Raw genomic sequence first — 15,977 nt, 5'->3', positions numbered from 1 at the left:
CTTCCTCCTGCTGGAGCTGCTCCACATGTGCCATTTAGGACATATGTGGTGGCTCTGGGATTTGCCCAGACCTCCCATGCTTTCCCATCTCTGCACCTTCCTGAGCAATGACAGCGTATGGCTGAGCAAGGTTTAGTGGCTGGAGAAAATAAAAAATGCCTTGGAAAACTCCCATCCCTGAGCTCCTCACTGTGAGCTGGCTACAGTTGGGTGAGCTCCAGGGTGTCCAAGGACATCAGAAATGGGAGACACATGGCAGGGTGCAGGGCTGCCTGGTTTCACAGAGGGTGCAGGGCATTTCCCCTTTCTCTGGGCAGGGCCCTTGGGATCCCTGCGGCTGGTGGACGGAGGGAGCCGGTGTGACGGGCGAGTGGAGATGGCCCTGCACGGGGCGTGGGGCAGAGTCCTGGATGACGAGTGGGACGTGAACGATGCCAGCGTGGTATGCCGGCAGCTCCAGTGCGGAGAGGCAGAGCGAGCCTACAGCCCGCCAAAGCCTGAGGGAGGGACGGGCCCCGTGGAGCTGAGAAGGGTCCAGTGTGGAGGGAAGGAGGCTCACCTGACCCTCTGCAACATCTCCCTGCCTGAGGCAGTGCCAGCAGGAACTGCTGAGGACGTGGGGGTGGTTTGCTCAGGTGAGTCACTCTGACAGTCCCTGCTGAGCTGTGCTCCCCAGGGCCGCGAGACCCTGACAGCTGGGGTTTCTCCGGGCTGCAGGGAGCCGGCGGGTCCGGCTGGTGAACGGGACAGGGCGCTGTGCCGGGAGAGTGGAGATCTACTACCAGGGCACCTGGGGGACCATCTGCAATGACTCCTGGGACCTGTCCGACGCCACCGTTGTTTGCCACCAGCTGGACTGCGGGGTGGCTGTGGAGGTGGTCGGCTCTGCTCGTTACGGGGAAGGCTCCGGGCAGATCTGGCTGGACGATGTGAACTGCTCTGGGGATGAAGCTGCTCTCTGGGACTGCCCTGCCGCGACCTGGGGACAGCACAACTGCCCCCACAAAAAGGACGCAGGAGTTGTCTGCTCAGGTGTGTGCTGGGAGCGGTGGTGGGAGCCTGGTGCGTGGGGAGGTAGGGATGAGGGGAGAGCAGGGCATGGCCGGGACTGTCCCTGGCTGTCCCGAGCCCCCTTCCTGCCCCCGTCCTAGGGGCACCCATGCACAGTCCCCACTGGCCTTTACTCAGGGTTACAGAGAGAGAACAGCCATGCGCAGGGGCTAGAGGGGAGGGCACTGCTGCACCTCAGGGACTGCTCTCTGCTCCCTTGCTGAAATGGTGACTTGCTGGCAGTGCCCTCTGCCTGTCTGAGCCCTGGAGTGCCCAGAAGGGTCCCTGCTTCTTGGAGTAACTCTCCTGCCCTCGGCTGCCACAGAACAGCCCGGGGGATTGCCAGGGATGCCTGCGGTTTCTCTCTCCGCACCCCAGAACCAGCTTGTTCCCCCACTTTGTGCCTTTCCTTCCAGAGTTTGTGGCCCTGAGGCTGGAGAACAGCAATGGCTGCTCTGGGCGCCTGCAGGTTTTCTACAACGGGACGTGGGGAAGTGTTTGCTCCAACTCAATGACTCTCGCCACCGTGTCCCTGGTGTGCAAAGAGCTGGGCTGTGGAGATGAAGGCTCCATTGAAAGAGTCCAGCAGTATGGCAATGTGTCTGGCCCCACGTGGCTGGATCATGTGGAATGTGGGAAGAGGAACAGTTCCTTTTGGCAGTGCCCCTCTTCTCCCTGGAACCCACAGTCATGTGATGACCAACAAGAAGAGACCCACATCACCTGCAATGGTAATGCTGGAGCCACCTGGGCACAAAGCTCACGCCAAGTCTTGCTCCCTGTTCAGCAAGGTGCAATGCAGAGAAAGAGCTTGGTAGTGACACGAGCAAGATTTCAGCTCTTGGGGTGACCCACGTTCATCAGCAATAGCTGTCCTGAGCTCCCCGCATAGCCCAAGGAGGGGCAGAGGCACCTGCAGGCAGGGTCTCCTCCCCCTCATCTTGGACACCTCCTGGAGGTGTCTGTTGCTCTTTATTTTCAATAGAGAGCACCAGAACCACCAGCTTTTAGCTTGGAAAGTCTGGGCAGAGCATCCTGCTCATGGCTGTGGTTTGCTGAGGGAATGGGAAGAGTGACACCGGTCCTGGTGGCTGTGGGTTATTTGGAAAATAGGCACTGCCCTGGGCACTGCCCCCAGCACCAGAGCTCAGGAAAGCCTCCCCTCTGGGAGCATCCTTCTGCTCCTCTGCTAACCATGGACCCTTTGGGGCTGAGCCTTGAGTGCCGTGCTGATATACACTGAATTACTGGGGGTTTCAGCTGCTGTGCATGATCAAGGAGGCACTGGGAGGTTGAAGCAGTTTGTGGGGCAGGGTGTCCTCAGGCCTCTGCCCGTGGGACTCCTGCAGCTCCCTGGGTGCACCCCCTGGGCTGCCGGTGCTGTCCTCCCCGTGGCCCAGAGCAGAGGCCCTGGGTGCTGTCACAGGGACCCAGACGGGGGCAGTTCAGAGGGGACTTGTAGGGTACATCCGCTGACACACACACCCACAGACATCTCTGTTTCTCTCTGCTCTGCAGCTCCACCCAGGACGACAATGCCACCTCCCCGAGCAGGTAACCTCTCCTCCTCCCTGGGGGTTGATCTCCCCAGGCCAGGCTGTGAGCTGCAGCCTGAGGGAAGGGGCTCTGTGCTGGGGTGCGAAGCCCTGGAGAGGAGGCCCTGGGGTGGGAACGGGTAGCTTTGGGGAGGGCTGTGATTCCCCCAGCAGTGTGGGAGCTGCCCCATGACCCACCTCTGTGTCCCCACCCCCTGCTGCCATGTGTGGGGGGTAAGGAGTGGGGTGTCCCTGGGTCCCCACCTCCCCCAGGCCAGGAGCTGCCTCCTTCATGTCCCTGCCTGTGCAGATCTACCCCGGGGCCGTGAGAAGGATAGCAGGAGAATCTCAGTGCCTGTCATCATCTGCATCATCCTGGGGGCCCTGCTGTGCCTGATCCTGGCCCTGCTGGTGGGGCAAGTGAGAAGCACCAGAGCTCAGCGCAGAGGTGGGTCCTTCCCCATCGGTCCCAGGTGGGCGACGCCTCTTGGCAGCCCTGCGGGTGCTGTGGGGTGTCTGTGAGGGGCAGAGACAGAGGTGCAATGGGGGTGCTGCCTCCTGCCCTGTCCTTGCCCCTTCACTGTCTGGCTGGGGACAGCAGCAAGCAGGGTGGAGAGAGTCCAAATGCAGGAGGAGATGGTGACGGGGGAGGATAGAAACAGCAGTGAGGGGCTGGGGGAGACGGGAGCAGCAGGAGACCTTTGAGGATGCTGCTGGCCCCACTCTGGTCAGAGGTGGAGGGGAGGCCGTGGGGCAGGAGCGGTGCCAGGAGGCACACAGGGCAGGGGGTCTCTGTGTCTGGGTGTCTGGTCCCTGGGCTTCTCCCTGCGTCCATCCCTTCCCACCCACGCCACGACCCATCTGACAGAGAGCGGGAAGTTCATCAGGGAGAGAAGCTGCGGGAGCTGCTCCAGGGTCCGAGGAGGGAGTGACTCAGGGTGAAAAGGGGCATGGGGCTGTCCCTGAAGGGAGAGCGTGAGGATGCCATTGCCCCAGACCATATGCACAGGGATGCTGTTGTCAGCAGGGATGTGGCCAAGATGAGTGGACAGAGCAGTGGGGCCAGGCCGTGGGGTGTGTCCTGGGCTGGCCCAGGCAGAAGGGATGGGTGAGCACATTGGGGTCCAGTCTCCTGTCTCCATGTCCCTGTGCTGACCTTGCCTCTGTCCCCAGGCTCCAGGAGGGCTCTGGAGTCCTTCTCTGAGGCTGTGTACCAGGAGATTGACTACAGCCTGATGTGGGAGAAACAGGCAAAGTTTGGTCGCTCAGGTCAGTGTGGGTCGCTGCTGGGAGGGAGCACATCTGCAGGGCCCTTTCCCTCAGCCCTGACCCAGGACAGCACCTCGGCAGCTCCCAGGCCAGTGGTCCCCGCAGCGCTGGGGCCACGGGGTCTGCGGGGAGAGCAGCCCAGTGCTGGGCTCAGGAGAGGAGCTTCCTCCCCACCAGCTCTGCCCATCGCAGCCAGGGGCACAGCTCCTCCCTGCTTGTCCTGCTGCACCCCCAGGGTTGTACCTGGTGGGTGAGGGAAGGGGCCGTCCTAGGGCAGCTCTGAAAGGCCCTTTGAGATGGGGTTTGTCCCATGGCAGCAGGGCAAGCCCCAAGCCCTCCTCCCCGTGCAGTCCCTGCTGTGTAGGTCCCCCTTCCCAGCAGCCCTGGCCATGAGCAGGGACAGCAGAGCTCACCCCGATAACACCCGCTGCTCCTCTCCGCAGGCTCCTCTTCAGAGGGGTCCCTGACCAAGCTGCAGCCCGACCCCGGGAACAGCGAGGAGGAGGACGGTGCTGGGTCAGCCCCAGGTAATGGAGGGGGAGGCAGAGGAAGGGTCGATCTCTCCCCCCCCATAGCTGTGTGACCGACAGTGGTGTCACCGAGTATCACTGTCGTGGTGCGGAGGAATCGCCCTCGTGTGTGACTTCAGAGGTGTCCTGAGCGGGCGAGGGTCGGATGTGGCCATTGGATCTGGGTACCTGCAGCCCTGTGCCCTGAGGGGTCGCATGGGGACTTCCCATGCTCGACCCATCCCTGCCTCCAGCAGGTCCCGAATTCGCCCCGAGGAGCCGTGCCTCCAAGCCCCGACATCTCCTCAGGCACACGGGGAGCCTTCACAGCCAGCTCCAGGGCAGAGCCCGACACTGCCAGCCTGTGGCTGGGCGAGAGGGATCCCCACTGCCACACGCACGCTCCTGTACCCAAGGGGAGGTGGGCAGAACACAGGGTCTCCTGTAGTCCTGCCAGCACCAGCATCTCAGCCCCTTGGTCGGGCACCTCCTTCCTTCCTCTGCTCTGCGGGAGGGCTCTTCTCATTGCCAACAGCTCCCCTCTCCTTTCAGATGTCCCCATCCTGCCCAGAGGTGACCCAGCAGATGACTATGATGATGCCAAGGAAGTCTCTGAGCCCAGGGAGGATTTTGTTCCTGGGCAGCAAGACTGGGAAACACCCAGGGAAGCAGAGGAGGGAGACGAGCCCGGGGAGGCACAGAGAGGTGAGGGGGAATGCAGTGCTGCCGGCTCCTGGGGTGCCATCCCCAGTGCCCAGAGTGTCACTGCGTACTGAGATCCCAACCTCTCAGGACGGGGAGGGATCCTGTCCAAGGTGTTTTCCTGGTGGGAAAAGTGGGGTGGGATAACAGGCTGGATGTCTCAGGGGCAGTGAGGGGAGGGGGAGGAAGGGGATATAGAGCCCAGGAGGGGCACCCGCATGGGGAAAACTGCAATGCAGTGTCCTTGCTGCTTCCAGGGTGGAGCCTGCACTCGCAAGGAAGTGACAGGGCCCCCGGAGACAAGAGAGCCACCCCATCCCTGCCCTCCATGGACACGGGGTATGATGATGCTGAAGAGGTGTTTCTGGCACATCCCCATGAGGACACCAAGGCTGAGAGACAGGGCCCTGGTGCCAAACGGTCCTTGAGCCCAGGGCCAGGGGAGCCCACCACTGCCGTGCAGTTGGGTGCACCAGGGACAGAAGAGAGGCCTGTGCAGCTGGGAGAGCCGTGAGTGCCAGAGAGCGCTCTCCCTTCTCCCACTGGCAGCAGAAACAGCTGGGCCTTTCCTCTATTTCTGTTCCCATACTTTTACAGCGTGCATTGGTATTTGTTCTTACTAAACCCTTTGGAGGTTTGATCCAGAGCTGGTGCCTCCCTCCCCAGGTGGCGGGAGTGTCCCCAAGGCTGATCAGGGAGAGCAAAGCACCAAGAACCAGCAGTGGGGAAGGGGCACGTCTTGGGAACAGCGGGCTCTGAGACAGGCTGTGCACCTGCAAGTGCCCATGGTCCCTGGAGTGCGATAACAGTGAATAGGCCAGCTGGAGGATATTCCTGCTGGCAGAGACATTTCCATCCTGCAACCCACACACAGAGTTTCCACCCAAAATGGGTCCCGTAATGCCCCTCTGGGTGGGGAGGGCCAGTCTCCTCCCCCACCAGAGTGCCCCCGCTGGCTCTTTTCCCTGGGGCTCTACCAGGGTCACCCTGGTCCCAAGGCATGGAAGCCACCACAGAGCTGCAGTGACAGGGTTATCTCTGGGCTGTGGCCCCACAGACGTATGTCCGGAGGTGATAGCAGGGCCCTGAACACCCCAGCCAGACCCAGAGGGGTTCATCACCCAGGGATCACCTCCCCATAGCAGCTGGGAGGCAGCTCTGCTTCCCGCTGCCCTGGCACATGGTACAGAGCAGCTTGTTTGGGCACCCAGAGCTGGGATTTCCCCTCCTCTGGCTCCACAGGGACTCCCGTTTCCAGGGGCTGCTCCTCACTCCCGCAGCCCTCGTGGACCCTCAAGCACACCTGGCACAGCCTGAGCTGGCTCCTTCCTGGCAGGGGCTGTGAGGCACCAGGGCCCTGGGCAGCCCCGGGACCCCCGTCCTCCTGCTCCCATCCACCCCCCACCCCTCTGCCCTCCCGCTGCTGGGCTGCAAGGGCAGAAGAAGGAGCTGCCTCGCCTGGGGCGCCAGTTTGGGTTTGTGGAGGGGAATATCTGTGTGTAGTGCAAAGGGGGACGGGAGCAGGCAGTGATGGGAGGAGATGTTTCCTTTTGCAGTGCATGGGGCCATGCGACTGCCCTCAGCTCTCCCTGCCCAGCAGCCAGAGCACAGCTCACCTCTTCCCCGCAGCCTGCACCATCAGGCTGGGAGACAAAATCAAATGCGTCTGCCCAGGGTCCGGTGCCTGTCTTGGGGAGGCAGAGGATAACTCCCCCAGTCCCGGTGCTGCCCAGCGCTGCCTCTGCTTCGTAAGAGGGTTTCAGCTCTGGGTCCCAGGAGGGACATGTCTCCTCTCCCCCAGCAGCCAAGCCACCACCCAGCAGTGGGGGTTGTGTGTGTCCCAGTCCCAGTGGCTGGGCTCCCCATTGGGAACAGCCACAGCTTGGCTGCCTGCAAAAAGCAGGATCCTGCCCTCAAGGAGAGGAGGCAGCCGGCAGCTGTCACCAGCACCCTCTCCCATGGGAGCGCTTCCCCAGGCCCCGCTGGGAGCTCCTCCAGCCCTGGGCCCTGCACTGACCCTCCATGGGCAGCAGCACATCCCGGGGCTGGGGACATCCCAGCTCCTCTCCAGGCTGGAGCACTGGTGCTGGGGACCTTGCAGGAGGGCTGGACCATGTGTGCAGAGCTGGGAAGGGATCGCAGGAGGGGACTGGATGTAGGCAGTGTAGGCGTGAGGGAAAAGTCCCAGTGCTGCTCAGCGAGGGGTCTCAGGCATCTCTGTCCCAGGCTGCGTGTGGCAGAGCAGGGGGACCCCAGGGTGCAGAGGGGCTCTTGCTCTGGGGCAGACACTTCTGTGCTGGAGCACCTGCTCTGCAGGGACCTGGTTGTGTGCCAGGTGCCTCTCACCAGCCTCTTCTGCCCTGGAGATTTAGACCTCAGGGCCAAAGTGCAGAGTAAGCAAGGGCTGGACCCTGCTCCTTCCCCTTGGTGGTCCCAGATCAGCTGCTGTCCGAATTGGAGCTGGACAGGGGCTTGGTGGGCACTCAGTCACCATGTCCAGCCCTCGGCTACACTACAGGAGAGCTACACTGCACTTGCCCCACTTATGGTCTGCCCTGCCCTCCTGCCCGGTTCTGGCCCTACATGCACTGCTCTCTGCTGGGGAACACGGATGGTGTCAGCAGAATGTCCCCAGGGTGGTGGGGCAGGGCTGGGGTGTCCCTGGGGGCCCTTGGGGTGCTGGGGCTCAGACTCCACCTCCAGCCCCGGGACCTGGAGCCTCCCTGCTGGCAGCCCCTGCCCTGAGACAGCCCCCTCCATCAACAGCCTCCTGCCTATTTCTCTCTGTGGGAAATGCATGGCTGGAGCCTGAGCCCAGTAGGAGCAGGGATTTCCCGTGGGGATGGGGGTTGTGTTTCCAGCAGCCGTGTTCATTACCCATCTCCACGAGGTCTCACTCTGGGAATGCTCTTCTCCTGTGGGCTTTCCACATTTGGAGTGGAGAAGGACAGGGGCTTTGTCCTTGGGCTTGGGGGAAGCTCGGGAGGAAGATGACAGCTTTGGAGCTCTCCGAGCTGGCAGTGCATCCATAGAGCTATTGCCAGGCTGCAGGGTGGCCCTGTAGCTCAGGGGTTCGAGCACCACTTCTGTAAACCAGGGGTTGGGAGCACAAACCTCCCCAGGACCTGGGCACCGGATCCTGGTTTCCGCATCCCTATGGCACCAAGCAGGAGCTTCTGCGGTGAGCTCACCTGCAGTTCACAGCCATGCTGTGGACAGCACAACCCCCCTCCCCCCCCCCCAAGGCCTGGGACTGCCAGCTCTGCTCAGCCCCACGGCCCATCTGCTGTGGGACAAGCACCTGTTCAGCCAGCCCTGGGGCTGTGTCAGCCCCTGCCCTGCCCTGCCCCACAGACACATGTGGGGCTGGGTTCAGCCCCCACCAAAGGACATGCTGTCCCCAAGGTCTGGCACAGGGGCCCCTCAGTGCTCAGCATGCTGGGGAGAGGCCGCTTCCCTGCCACACAGCTCCTGCAGAGGGGAGGATGCCCAAACAGCCAGGGGTCCTGTCCCTCCATGGCACATCTGTCCAAGGATGAAACACGCCCTCACCTGGTGCTAGGGGAAGGAAGAAACACAACACGTGCCGGAGGGCAGAGCTGGCAGGGAAGAGGCACAGGACAGGCACTTTACTCTTCTCCACTGCCCCCAGGCTGAGTCAGAGCCTGGAAGCAGGCCTGCGACAGCATGACCCCCATCACAGGCTGGTCAGGACCACAGCCGTCCAAGAAGGTTGGAGGTGGGATGTACCCAGGATTGCAGCCAGAAGGGCTTCGGGGCAAGCGTCTTTGTGCTGGCACCATCCAGCCCAGCCCAGGCCCACCAGACCATCCCCAGAGCCTGCAGGAAAGCATGTCCCTAGGAGCAGCGGGACTGTTCCCTTTGCCAGGCTCTGCTCCCACACTCATGTGCATGGACATGGGCAAAGAGTGACAAAACTGAAGACATGGCCCTGTTCCATCACCAGCATGATGTCTTTGGGATCCCCAAGAGACATCTGCCAGAACCAAGGGCAGACCCGCAGCCAAATCTCTGGCCTTGGATGCAGGAGACAGTGCACCTGCTCTGAAGCTCCACACAGCGCCCACAGCAGGAGCAGAGGGGCACCGCACAAGTGCCCGAGCCCACTACCAGAAGGTGATGGATCAGAATGATGCATTTGCTTCACAGACATTCTTGGACACAGAGTTTGTTAAAAAAAAAAAAAAATCGAATTCCTTGAGATCTGTTACTTAGGTAATGCTCATGTGGGGAATCCAAACCTCTTGAACAGGGTAGTTGGCTGCTGTCTAGCCCTTGATGGTATTCACTGCCACAGGTGTCCTTGCAACAGCATCTTCAGCTGGATTGGATGAGAGTCCCTAAATGGGGCTGTTCCAGTGAATCCTTATTAGCCAGCTGGCCACGGTCCTATGCAACCACTGCAGGGCATGCAGAATCTGTTGATTTCTGCTGATAGAGGACTATATCGGACAAATCTGAACGTCATCCTTGTATCACAGTCATAACTCCAATTCCAAAGATCTTCCTACAGGGCAAAGGAAGTGACATCACCATCCCAGGCCGGTCCCCCTTTACCTGCCTGCCCCTCTCCCCTACCCCTGAGCTCTCCTTTCTGCTGGCAGGAGTTTTCTGATGCTCTTGATGACCTCACACCACCTCCCTGATGACCTACATGCTAATAGTCAGTGCAGCTGGTGCAAGGAATTGACCTCACAATCAACAACCCAGGCATGTCCCTCTAACCTGCCTCTGCCTTCCCCCTGAGCTCTCATCTCCATGGGGAAGGCTTTCTGATCTGCTTCCTCACCTCACACTGCCTGCCTGCCTGCTGCCCAGTCAGATTGCTGCAGTAGAAGTGACCTCACAAACAAGCTCCCAGCCATGCCACCTTCACCTGCCTCTGCCTCTCTCCTCTTCAGGAGCTCACCTCTCTCCTGGGGGCTTTCTCCTCCCCTCAATGACCTCACAGTGCCCACCTGCCTGCCTGCTGCTGGTCAATCTGGTTACAGCATAGAAGTGATCTCACAATCACTATGCCACAGCTATCATGGTCACCTGCCTCTCCAGCCTCTCACATCTACCTCATGGGCTTTGTCATGCCCTTGATGACCTCACATATCTGCCCACCTGCTGCTGGCCAATAAACTGCTGTGAAAGGAGACACCTCATAATCAAACCCACCAATGTCACCGTCACCTTCACCTCTCCCTCCCTCTCACCTCCTCCCAAGCTCTCCTTGCTGATGGACAGCCTCTGGGATGCCACTGATGACCTCATAATGCCTGCCTGCCCACTGCAGGCCAATCAGCTAAGTGTAATGGAAGTGACCTCACAACCACCACACCAGCCACTGTGCTTTCTCCTGCCTCTCCTTCTCCCACTCCCACTCCCACCTCCCCAGCTGCTGAATCAGCTCCTGCCACCTGCAGTGACTCCAGTGCCTGTTCACCTGCTGCTGGTTGGGTGCTGCTGGGACAGGAGTGATTCACCAGCAACATCCCAGTGGTCACCTCCAACTGCCTCCCCTCTGCCCTCCTGCTGAGCTCTCATCTCCCATGGTCAGGTGCACCTGATGAGCCTGCAGGGGATGGAGGCATCTATCTGCCGACCTGACCTCATGTCTAGAGAGGTTTATGGCCTGCCAGGGGCTCGTGTGAGAGATGTCATGGAAAGACTGCCAAGGCTCATCCATGCTTCAGACTATTACCCACTGCTGCTCTTCCATGTGGGTGCCAATGACACCAAGGGCAAACTGGAGACCATCAAGCAGGACTTCAGAGCTCTGGGGATGGTGGTCAAGGGTCTGGGAGCCCAGGTCATCTTCTCCTCAATCCTGCCAGTGAGGGGGATGGATGAGAGGAGGAGGAGACGGACTCTCCAAGTTAACGACTGGCTGCGCCGCTGGTGTTGGCAACAGGATTTTGGTTTCTACAACCATGGGACCCTGTTTGAAGATCAACAACTGATGGTGAGGGATGGGATCCACCTCACGAGGCGGGGCACGCGGGTCTTTGCCAACAGGTTGGCCAACCTGGTAAGGAGGGCTTTAAACTAGGAAGGACGGGGGAAGGGGAGAGTTATAGTGCCAGGGTAGCTGGCAAAAGACTGCTCAAGTCAGGATGCCTCCAGCAGGTGAATGCAGCCAGGGAAATGCGCATGGGATGTGGCTATGGAGGACCCTCTTTTACCCCTCCTGGGAAACCTGCATGCTCCATCACCTCTCTGAAATGCCTGTACACCAATGCACGCAGCATGGGGAACAAACAGGAAGAACTAGAGATGTGTGTGCGGTCGCAGGGCCATGATCTCATTGCCATTACAGAGACATGGTGGGATAGCTGGCATGACTGGAGTGCTGTCATGCATGGCTATGTGCTTTTAAGGAAAGACAGGCCAGGAAAGCGAGGTGGTGGAGTTGCTCTTTATGTGAGAGAGCAACTGGAATGTATTGAGCTGTGCCTAGGGGTAGATGAAGAGCGAGTCGAGAGCTTATGGGTAAGGATTAAAGGGCAGGCTAGCATGGGTGACCCTGTTGTGGGTGTTTACTACAGGCCACCTGATCAGGAAGAGGAAGTCGATGAGGCCTTCTACAGACAGCTGGAAGTAGCCTCCCGATCCCAGGCCCTGGTTCTCATGGGGGACTTCAACCACCCTGATATCTGCTGGAAAGACAACACAGCTAGGCACAAACCATCCCAGAGGTTCCTGCAGAGCATTGGTGACAACTTCTTGACACAGGTGGTGGAGGAGGCAACAAGGAGAGGTGTGCTGCTGGACCTCGTACTAACAAAGAAAGAAGGACTGGTGGAAGATGTGAAGGTCGGGGGCAGCCTTGGCTGCAGTGACCATGAGATGGTGGAGTTCAGGATCCTGCGAGGAGGCAGCAGGGCACCAAGTAGGATCGCAACCCTAGACTTCAGGAGAGTAAACTTTGGCCTCTTCAGGGACCTGCTTGGAAGAATCCCATGGGTTAGGGCCCTAGAAGGAAGGGGTGTTCAAGAGAGCTGGTTAATATTCAAACATCACCTCCTGCAGGCTCAAGAGTGGTGCATCCCTATGAGAAGGAAGTCAAGCAAAGGAGATAGGGGACCTGCATGGATGAGCAAGGAGCTCCTGGCAAAAGTCAACCAGAAGAAGGAAGTCTACAGAAAGTGGAAAGGGGGACAGGCCACATGGGAGGAATATAGGAACATTGTCAGAGTATGCAGGGATGTGACAATGAAGGCTAAGGCCTGTTTGGAATTAAATCTGGCGAGAGATGTCAAGGACAACAAGAAGGGCTTCTTCAAATACATCAGCAGCAAGAGGAAGACTAGGGAAAATGTGGGCCCTTTGCTGAATGGGATGGGTGCCCTGGTGATGACGGATGCAGAGAAGGCAGAGTTACTGAATGCCCTCTTTGCTTCAGTCTTTACTGCTCAGGCCAGCCCTCAGGAACCCCAGACCCTGGAGGCAAGAGAGAATGTCTGGAGAAAGGAAGACTTTCCCTTGGTCGAGGAGGAGTGGGTTAGAGATCATTTAAGCAAACTTGACACCCACAAATCCATGGGCCCTGATGGGATGCACCCACGAGTGCTGAGGGAGCTGGCGGACGTTATTGCTAAGCCACTCTCCGTCGTCTTTGAAAGGTCATGGAGAAGAGGAGAGGTGTCTGAGGACTGGAAGAAAGCCAATGTCACCGCAGTCTTCAAAAAGGGCAAGAAGGAGGACCCAGGAAACTACAGGCCAGTCAGCCTCACCTCCATCCCTGGAAAGCTGATGCAGCAGCTCATCCTGGAGGCCATCTCCAAGCACGTGGAGGAAAAGAAGGTGATCAGGAGTAGCCAGCATGGCTTCACCAAGGGGAAATAATACTCAACGAGCCTGATAGCCTTCTATGCTGGAATGACTGGCTGGGTAGATGAGGGGAGAGCAGTGGATGTTGTCTCCCTTGACTTCAGCAAGGCTTTCGACACTGTCTCCCATAACATCCTCATAGGGAAGCTCAGGAAGTGTGGGTTAGATGAGTGGCCAGTGAGGTGGACTGAGAACTGGCTGAATGGCAGAGCTCAGAGGGTTGTGATCAGCGGTGCAGTCCAGTTGGAGGCCTGTAGCCAGCAGTGTCCCCCAGGGGTCAGTACTGGGCCCAGTCTTGTTCAACTTAGTCATCAAAGACCTGGATGAAGGGACAGAGAGCACCCTCAGCAAGTTTGCTGATGATACCAAACTGGGAGGAGCGCCTGATACACCAGAGAGCTGTGCTGCCATTCAGAGGGACCTGGACAGGCTGGAAAGATGGGCAGAGGGGAACCTCCTGAAGTTCAAGAAAGGCAAGTGCAGAGTCCTGCACCTAGGGAAGAATAACCCCATACACCAGCACAGGCTGGGGGTTGACCTGCTGGAAAGCAGCTCTGCGGAGAAGCACCTGGGAGTGCTGGTGGACACCAAGTTAAGCATGAGGCAGCAATGTGCCCTTGTGGCCAAGAAGGCCAATGATATCCTGGGGTGCATTAAGGCAGAGCATTGCCAGCCGATCGAGGGAGATGATCCTTCCCCTCTGCCCAGCCCTGGTGAGGCCACACCTGGCGTACTGTGTCCAGTTCTGGGCTCCCCAGTACAGGAGGGATGTGGCACTACTGGAGCAAGTCCAGCGAAGGGCTACAAAGATGATTAGGGGACTGGAGCATCTCTCTTATGAGGAAAGACTGAGAGAGCTGGGCCTGTTTATCCTAGAGAAGAGAAGGCTGAGAGGAGATCTTATCAATGTGTATAAATATCTGAAGGGAGGGTGTCAGGAGGATGGGACCAGACTCTTTTCAGTGGTGCCCAGCAACAGGACGTGAGGCAAAGGGCACAAACTGAAACACAGACAGTTCCGTCTGAACATGAGGAAAAACTTTTTCACTGTGAGGGTGACAGAGCACTGGCACAGGTTTCCCAGAGAGGTTGTGGAGTCTCCTTCTCTGGAGATATTCAAAAGCTGCCTGGACGCGATTCTGTGCAATGTGCTCTAGGTGACTCTGCTTGAGCGGGGGGTTGGACTAGATGATCTCCAGAGGTCCCTTCCAACCTCCACCATTCCGTGATTCTGTGATTCTGTGATTCCCTCACACCACCTGCCTGCCTGCCCAGGGCAATCCTACTGCTACAGCTAAAATAGCCTCCCAGCCAGCATCCAGTCCTGTTGCCTTTATACATGCCACGTCCTCCTGTCTCACAGGGTTGTGTGTCATTTCAGATGGTGTGCCAGTTGGTCACTTCCTACATGGGGAGCTCCACTTCCCACAGGGCATCCCGTCACAGGGCAAGTCCACCATTTCTGTAGAGGAGCAATGCATCCAGTTCCCGGCCTTCACCCCTGTGGGGACAATGGAGATTTAGGACAAAAGCACCCCTGGAAATGAGGGGAATCGCACCCAGGACCTCCTGCATGCAAAGCAGGAGCTCTTCCACTGACCTGCATCCCCTTACAGCCTGCTGAGGGCTGGGACATACTGTTGTCCCATGATGTGCCCTTTGCCAAGCACAGCCCTGCTGACCCCTGGTGCCCTGAGAGCCTCCGCAGAAAACAGCATTTGAACCCTCTGGCTGGCCCATAGGCTGGGATGGGGGAAGTTGGCATGGCTTCTCAGCTGGGGACTGCTCCTGGACCACGGTTGCACCACAGACTACTGCCCCTTCAACGTCTCTGCTGTCTATGGGGCAGGAGGAGACTCTTGCTGCAGGTGCTGCTCCCACGCTCTGGCCCTCCCAGTGGAGGGTTGATGGAGAGGAGCAAACCCCTTCCCTGAGTTACCTCTGCCACCCTGTGCAGCACTCCTGTGTGCATCATATCTGTCCCCGACACCAGCAGCAGCAGCAAACGAGGTGAGGGAAAGGCCCTCCCCAGGGTGAGGTGCCCACAGCTCCGATTGCCCCTTGTGTGTGCAGTGGAGGGGCCACAGGAGCAGGCAGAGCTGATGCTGGGAAGGGAACTGCCCACAGCCCCTCAGCTGGGCACCGTGCCTCCCCCTGCACCGCTCTGCCCTCCAGAACCTGGCAGTGGGCGAAGGGCAGTGTCCCCTTCCCTGGTGCTGGGCATGTGCCTGGGTTCAGGGACGTTCCCATTCCTGCAACACTGGGGACTGTCCTGATACCAGCCAGAGCTGCTCCAGGACAGCCCTAGGCTGGGGTCTCTGTGGTGCAGTGGGGGAGCACGTTTGTCTGTTAACTGAAAGGTTCATGGTTTAAGCCCAGCCAAGGAGGGTGTCCACTTAGCAGTGTGACTGGTGGCACCATGTTGCCTCGAACCCTGGGTTTTGCTCATAGAACTCTGTGTGTGTGTGTGTGTGTGTGTGTGTGTGTGTGTCTGTGTCTGTGTTTGTGTCTGTGTCTGTGTCTGTGTGTGTGCGCGCACACGCAGAGATGGGTCTTGCCAAGGGGTCTTACACTGGGAGGGAACAGGCGGGGGATCAACAGGGTAAGGATCAGCACCAAGCACAAGGCACACACTTTACTACTGCCAAAATATAACAAATCAGGCTTTAGAGAAGGCTGTCCATTATGCCCTGTGTCATCCTCCAGAGAAGAGAAGGAAGGGAAGCATGAACAGCCATAAATGAATCCTAAACACTTTCCCAAAGCATCTCATGGCCATGTCTTCACCAGCCCCTTGATGTGCTGGGAACCTCCCTGCACCTCCCCTGCTCGAAGGAATGCTCTTTTCCCCTCCCTGGAACTGGCCTGGAAAACCCAGAGGGAAAAAGGAAAATTCCCCTCCCTGCACCAGAAGGGAGTCGGCGGGACTGTTTGATTCAGCTCTTGCCTACAACAACATAGGACACATCGTTCAGATTTCACCCTGCTGGTTGGCCCTGGTGTTCAAAAACAAAAACAGAAGTCCACACTGTAGCTGGATTTGTTTTATCCAGAGTTGAAAAATACAAACTGA

At 58.8% G+C, this 15,977-nt stretch overlaps 1 pseudogene; it reads left to right on the top strand.

The window, feature by feature from the left end:
- Positions 1-5,579, top strand: part of LOC136993992 (scavenger receptor cysteine-rich type 1 protein M130-like) — a 102,864-nt pseudogene extending 97,285 nt beyond the window's left edge.
- Positions 5,580-15,977: the final 10,398 nt, after the last annotated feature.

The sequence above is a fragment of the Apteryx mantelli genome, chromosome 23 (genome assembly GCF_036417845.1).
Source record: "Apteryx mantelli isolate bAptMan1 chromosome 23, bAptMan1.hap1, whole genome shotgun sequence".
Classification (NCBI taxonomy): domain Eukaryota; kingdom Metazoa; phylum Chordata; class Aves; order Apterygiformes; family Apterygidae; genus Apteryx; species Apteryx mantelli.
This window is presented reverse-complemented; position numbering and strand designations above follow the sequence as displayed.